The sequence below is a fragment of the Leptonychotes weddellii genome, chromosome 9 (assembly GCF_054177405.1).
Source record: "Leptonychotes weddellii isolate Sample4059 chromosome 9, ASM5417740v2, whole genome shotgun sequence".
NCBI lineage: Eukaryota > Metazoa > Chordata > Mammalia > Carnivora > Phocidae > Leptonychotes > Leptonychotes weddellii.
The window spans coordinates 77,559,913-77,567,898 of record NC_138377.1 but is presented as its reverse complement, the minus strand read 5'-3'; positions in this window follow the sequence as shown (position 1 = coordinate 77,567,898).

The window sequence follows — 7,986 nt, the reverse complement described above, 5'->3', positions numbered from 1 at the left end:
ATTAGAAACTAGATCATAGTACTTATCATCAGAAATGGCCTGTTGAAATGAGGCAATCAGAAATGGCCTCTCCCAACACCAATATTCCCCTCTGTAAAAAATAAGTAGAATTTCACAAAAATAAACTCAAAATGGACTAAAGACCTAAGTGTGAGACCTGAAACCATAAAACTCCTAGAAAAAACATAGGTAGTAATTTCTTTGACATCAGCCTATAATTATATCAGATATAATTATAAAATTATATATAAAAGCACCAGCTTTTATATGTCAAAGAAATTATAAAATTATATATAAAAGCATAATTTATATATATATAAATTATATATAAAAGCACCAGTTATTTTAATGTGCACAGAAGAGGGACTGAAGAGGGCCAAAGACGTACGTACATACATACAACATTTTTCTAGATAAGTCTCCTCAGTCAAGAAAAACAAAAACAAAAATAAACTATTGGGGCTATACCAAAATAAAAAGCTCTTGCACAGCAAAGGAAACCATTGACAAAATGAGAAGGCAACCTACTGGATGAGAGAAGATATTTACAAATCACATATATGATGAAGGAATTAATATCCAAAATACATACAGAACTTAGACAACTCAATACCAAAAAACCAAATAATCCAATTTAAAAATGGATAGAAGATGTGAATAGCCATTTTTCCAAAGACATATAGATTGTGGCCAACAAACACCTGAAAAGATGCTCAACATCACTAGTCATCAGGAAAATGCAAATCAAAACCACAATGAGATATCACCTCATACTTGTCAGAATGGCTAATATCAAAAAGACAAGAAATAACAAGTGTTGGTGAGGATGTGGAGAAAAAGGAATCTTTGTGCACTGTTGGTGGGGATGTAAATTGGTGCGGGCATTACGGAAAATAGTATGGAGGAGCCTCAAAAAATAAAAAATGGAAATATCACATGATTTAGTAATTCTTCTACTGGGTATTTACCCCCAAAAAACAAAAACACTAATTCAAAAAATATGCTCCCTCATGTTTTTGCAACATTATTTACAGTAGCCAAGATATGGAAGCAACCCAAGTGTCCATCAGTAGATGAACGAATAAAGAAGATGTGGTGTATATATACCATGGAATATTACTCAGCCATAAAAAAGCATGAGATCGTGCCATTTGCAAAAACATGGATGGACCTAGAGGGTATTATGCTAAGTGAAGTAAGTCCAACAGAGAAAGAAAAATACCATGATTCCACTTATATGGAATCTAAAAAACAAAACAAATGAACAAATAAAGCAGAAATAGACCCATAAGTTCAGAAAACAAACAGGTAGTTGCCAGAGAAGAGAGTGCTGGGGGGATGGGCAAAGTGGGTAAAGGGGGGGTGCAAGGTACAGGTTTCCAGTTATGTAATGTCTACATCACAGGGATAAAAGATACAGCATAAAGAATATAGTCAGTGGTATTTTGATAACGTTTAATAATAATTTTAATAATGGAAATTTAATGAAACAGATGGTAGCTACACTTGCATAAGTGTATAGAGTTGTCAAATCACTCTGCTGTATACCTAAAACTAATGTAACACTGTGTCAAATATACCTCGATAAAAAAACTAAGAAATATTTTTAAGGGCAAATTGTATAGGTCTATATATTCCTTTGTGTTATTGATAAAAGCAGGGGGTGTGCAAAATAAATATTTACATATTCAAAAAATTTTTTAAGAAAGAGTAAGTACAATTTAGACCTGCAGAACCCTCAGTCAGACCAAGACTTGAGAGCAAGGGGAAATTGCGGGGGGCGGGGGGGAAGGGACGGGGGGGCGGGGCAGAGTAAGACTGGTGCCTTTAGATTACCTTAGGCAGAGGAAAGCAGCTGCTCCAGACTTTAATCCTTAATGTTACCAATGCAAGGGAGAACCCAGGACTAACCTGACAGGAAGATCTAGAAAAGCGTGCAAGCTTGCATGCATACACACATGATGTGGCCTGCCAGCCATAACTCACAAAGGCCTCCGGTAACTTTACAGTTTCGCCCCGTATGGTACTGATGACCAACTTCCCAAATCGTACACGACGCCTAATTCAAAAATTCTGCCTCCTGTCACAACAGATGTAGCATAATTTCCAATTCCAGAAATGTGCTCATAGTACCTGCAGCCCGGTTCCCAATGCTGCCCCGTCCCTCCATACATATATACATACTGTGTTCACATACATACATACATACGTACGTACATACATACGTACGTACATACATACATACATACGTACGGTGTTTATGTGGGTTTTTATAGGAGTCAAAATACAATGTGGGTTTCCCCAGGAAAAGCGAGACCCGTAGAACACAGAAAAATGAAGAGCGCCCTCTGGTGGCCCTGGCCTGACATTGTCGCTTCCTAACCACGAGAGCTGGGCCAGTTGCTTCTCTGTAAGCCTCAGTGGTCAGTTTAAAACACGGGTAAAACGCTCTCCCGTACGGTGATTGTGAAGATTAAACAAGAAACTGGATGCAAAGCGCCTAGCCGGGTGTCCACCTCAAAGTACTCAAAACTGTAGCGGTCGGTATTATTTCGATGAGGACTGGGACTATGGCTGCGGCCGAGCACACTCACCCGAGCAGGAAATGGTGAGGCGAGGGAGCGCGGCGCCGACCCTGAGCCGTGTGGGGTGGTGGGCCAGGTGGCTGGAGAGACGCGCAGCGGCTTCCCGCGACGCGGGGTTCGGGCTCCTTCGCTCGGCGCTTACGGAGCGGCCAGTTAATCAGGCGCAGGTGGTAAACAGACACAGCTTGGCATCGCTTCACGCCAAGTGTTCCTAGACCCGGTTTGTTACACGATCGGGAGGGAAAGACGCGGGCGGAGACACGCAGGTGTGCGCGGCGCGCAGGTGCTCCAGTCCTCCCGCAGGGGGCGCCACAGCCCGGGCCGAAGGAGAGAGCGAGGCGCGCTCTCCCCTTTCCCGCTCGCTCTCCCCCGGCTGTTAGGACTTCGTGGTTCTGTACAGAACCCACTGAGGAGCCCCGTGAAGCTGAAAGGGCCATTGTTGGCAGGTGCGGGCAGGAACCCCTGCAGTCAGCGACTTCCTGGAGGAGCTGCCATTCCCCCTTCCTAATCAGGAGGATGCTTTGCAAGTGACCAAGGGGACCCTTCCTGAGAACTCACGCTCCCTTAGACTCAAGCTCCTCCAAGGCCGGAACCCATCTCACTCACCTGAGGAGACCGGCGGCTGGCCGGGCCTTGTACATATGTATTAGCCGAATGAATGAGTAAACAGATTAATAATGATGATGGAATAGAAAATAGGATGTATCCACCTTGTTATCCTTGTAATAAAGCTAGGTTTTTAACCCTAGCATCTCATGGGAGAATCACTCCCCTTCCACACTCATTCTCAGTCCATGAGGCTCACATAGAGCTGACACAATCCTCTTCCCCAAGAGTGGGCCCATGATTGGTTCAAGAAAATTCACAAACCCAGCTTGGACCATCAAATCTCTTCCCAGATTTTTCCCATTTCCACAGTCAGAGAAGAGGGACTGTTGCTTTAAGGACCAGGTAAGCCTGCACCTGCCTGGGGCCACTCTGTCCGCAGATGAGGCTCTGTACAGGAGGAAGTAACCAGCACAAAGAAAAGCAAACAAGAACAAGAGAGGAGGACTTTGAGCCTCTGGATCTGACCATGCCTGATCTCCTTCTCAGACTTCTAGATAGATAAGCCAAAAAATTGCCTTTTTGCTACTTGGAAAAGGAGAGGATTTGTACTAATGCTTTTCTCCTTTTTCTTTTACTCCTGAGCAGAAATATGATTAGGCTGAACCATAAGAAGCCTTCCAGTGTAATCCTGATACCAACAATTTTTCCAAGACACTGGAAACAGACTGAGGTTCAGATCCCTGTTCTGCTTCTCATTTGTTATGTGATCTCGAAAATCTTTCAGGCCTTTGGACAATGAACACATAGTTCCTAGTCACAGATGACAGCCCATTTCTAGATTTAAAAATTGGATTCACAACATTCATCTTAACCATAACCATTCAAATTACTATGTTTTTACAATTATTGATGTTTAAGCAGTAAACCTACAGTATTGTATTTACACACAAAAACCATTAGAAGGCATTCCTCATTTAGAAGACAGCCACTAATTAGTCAGACCTAAGGTGAATTAGTAGAATGTAAGGATGTATTTACAAGCTGGACTGCTACCAATTTGGAGAAAGTAAGCTAATAAAATCAGCTTTGCTGGAGCAAAATGGCACACCATGAGGTCCCTGAGTCTAGTTGCTTCCATTTGCTCAGATAAGGAAGGAGTATGGTAAGGAGAGTTTTCTACCACAATCTTGTTAAATTTCAGAGTATGGCCCCCAGTCAACAATAGGGCTTCACCTCTGGGAGGAAGGGCCCTGGGTGACCACTGAGATCATAAACAAGGTGGGGACAGAGGTGTAAGGCTGGTCAGCAGTTGTCCCAACACCCTCTCCTCACATCCTCCCATCATACCATATGAGGATTGATGACTTCACCTTTTTAATGAGACCCATGCCCAGGTGTACCACTCTCTCTCCTCTCCATCCTTGGCCTCACGACCTCTTCATCCAGTCTGCTCTTCGCACATCTTTGCTTTGCTTCAGGCCTCCCTCTGCCATTGGCAAGTACTCTGCAGGCCAACAGGGCCCTTGGGCCAAAGAGATTGCCAACATTTTCCGAGTCCTAGAAGGTCTCCCATAAATCTACTAAAAGGAAGATTTATAACTGCTTTAGCCTTAAAAGCTGGATATTCATCAGCTGTGGAAAGATCCGTTAATCCCAGGCTTGGAATACCAATCTTTTTATGTCAAAAGTACTTTATGGTTTTATTCCATGAAAATCACTGAGTGAAGCGGTCTGAGTAAAATCCCACTAGGGCAGATGGCTGCAACTCCACAGTTGGCAGGGGTTTGGGAATCTAACGTCCTGGCAGTGTCTCCCTTCTGTCCAGAATCTTCTGTTCAGCTCTTCTCCCTCTCCATGATTGACATTACCACCCATCACAGTCACCCAAACCTGGGAGTCATCCCAGCCTCCATATCCCTCACCCCTTGATAGTCTTCCCAAAGCCGTGGGCTTGTGTGCCCTCTCCCTTGTATACTCACCCCTGTATTAAGGAAGAAACCTGGGAAAAGACAACTAGTTTCATTTAGAGTCTGCCAGTGAGGGAAGGGCACTTGCACCAGATTGAAAAGCAGATAGTGGGTCTGTATGTCTGCATAGATCTGCAAGCAACCACCTACTTCCATGCGCCAGACAGCTAAGAGCCATGGGGCCAGTATTTCCTGCCATTTCTCAGCCTCCTGATCTCCTGAAAGCCAGCAGCAGTTTTCCCTGACGTGTGTTTCCCAGTGTTCCAGGAGTCAGCAAACTTTCTGTGAAGAGCCAAATAGTAAATATTTTAGGCTTTGAGGGCCGCATGCAGTCTCTGTCACAACCGCTCAGCTCTGCTGAAAGCAGAGTAGTGTGAAAGCAGCCCTAAGCAATACATAAACAGAGGAGCGTGACTGTGTTCCAATAAAACTTTATTTATAAAAACAAGCAGTGGACTGGATTTGGCTCACAGATCCTAGTTTGCCGACCTCGGCAGCCTTCAGTTTCTTTCTGCCTGAACTATTTATACAGTGGCTTCTGTTTGCCTAATACAATTTCCTGAATATCCATAAATTTTCTCCTACCCTCCTTCCTTAGTGCCTTAATTCAAGCCATCATCATCTCTTACTGAAGCTAGTTGGCCCTGGCTTTGGTCACTCCATCTGGAGCCTTCTCAATCCACTTGTCACTCATGCTGCTACAATTCCCTGTCATTCCTGTGTAAACTTCAATGTCTCTGCCTCCCTTTTAGTTACCTTATGTCAGGGGCTCAGTCAGTTAAATGTCTGCCTTCGGCTCAGGTCATGATCCCAGGGTCCTGGGAGGCTCAGGTCATGGGATTGAGCCCCGTGTCCAGCTCCCTGCTCAAAAGGGAGTCTGCTTCTCCCTCTCCCTCTGTCTCTTTCCCCACTCATGCTCTCTCACTCTCTCTCAAATAAGTAAAATCTTAAAAAAAAAAAAGTTACCTTGTGTTAGTCAGGGTCCTAATAGGGAGGAGATGACAAGGTCAAGTTAGGATCATTCAAGATAGGCTTATTTACACAGATGGCCTGGATTAGGGCAGCCACAGACACAGTACGGTCATTTGGGGTTTGTATCGTGGGGCTGTTTCCACCTTTAGGCCCATAAGGATCGTGCAGGAATGGTCAGAACCCAAAAAGAATCATGCAGAAAGACCAGGTTTGGAGTTTTTATTTTCATGTGTTTGATTTTTTTTTTAATCTAACTCTTCTCAGACTAGTACTTTTATAAAATACAGTCAAAATTTATTAGAAGAAAAAAATGATATTTGAAAACATAAAATACAAGCTCAATTTTTTATTATTAGATTCAACAGATATAAAATATATCTGTCAAATTGCTATAAAAGTTTATAAACTCTTACTCTCAATTTCTGTTATTACCTCATCGTGGGGCCAAGACATCCCTGCAGAGAGGGAGCCAGCCCCACCTGGAGCTCTCATCCCTCTCTCATCCCTACCAACAACCTCCACTGGCCAAACCCAACCAAACACTAGACAGAAGGAGGCGCTCTCCACGCCGCCCATGCCGGTCAGTCTCCCAGGGCAGAGGGCAGGCTGCAGAAGGTAAGGGTGGAACTGGAGGGACAGAAAGCAACATAAATCCCAGCCCTTTCACAGAACTAGAACAAACAATCCTAAAATTTGTATGGAAACACAAAAAACACCCTGAATAACCAAAGCAATCTTGAGAAAAAAGAACAAAGATGGAGGCATCATGCTCACTGATTTCAAGCTGTATTACAAAAAAGCTATGGTAATCCAAACAGGATGCCATTGGCATAAAATGAAACACAGTGGAACAAAATAGCCCAGAGATAAACCTATACATATATGGCCAGTTAAATTACAACAAAGGAGGGCGCCTGGGTGGCTCAGTTGGTTAAGCGACTGCCTTCGGCTCAGGTCATGATCCTGGAGTCCCGGGATCGAGTCCCGCATCGGGCTCCCTGCTCGGCAGGGAATCTGCTTCTCCCTCTCCCACTCCCCGTTTGTGTTCCCTCTCTCGCTGTGTCTTTCTCTGTCAAATAAATAAATAAAATCTTTAAAAAAAAAAAATTACAACAAAGGAGCCAAGAAGATACCATGGGGAAAGGACAGTCTCTTCAATAAATGGTGTTGGGAAAACTATACAGCCATATGCAAAAGAATGAAACTAGACCACTATCATGCACCACAAACAAAAATGAACTCAAAACGGATGGAAGACTTCAGTGTTCAGACCTGAAACCATAAAACTAGAAAAAAAATGGGCAGTAAGCTCCTTGACATCAGTCTTGGTGGTGATTTTTTGGATTTGACACTAAAAGCAAAGGCAACAAAAGCAAAAATAACAAGTGGGACATCAAACTAAAAAGTTTCTGCACCGCAAAGGAAACCATGCACAAAATGAAAAGGCATCCTACTGAATGGGAGAAGATATTTGCAAATCATATATATGATAAGGAGTTGATATCCAAGATACATAAAGAACTCATACAACTCAAGAGCAACAAAAAGAGAAAAAAATCCAGTTTGAAAAATGGGGGCGGGGGGGTGGGGTTGGCAGTGCACCTGGCTGGCTCAGTCAGGGGAGCGTGTGCTCTTGATCTCGGGGTTGTGAGTTTTAGTCCCACATGGGGTGTAGAGATTACTTAAATAAATAAAAGACTTAAATAAACAAATAAATAAAAATGGACAGAGGGTCTGAATAAACATTCTTCTAAAGAAGACATACAAATATCCAACAGACACATGTTGCTCAACCTGGCTAATCATCAGGGAAATGCAAATTAAAACCACAATGTGGTATTACCTCACACTAGCCAGAATGTCTAGTATCAAAAGACAGTAACAGGGGCACCTGGGTGGCTCAGTCTGTTAAG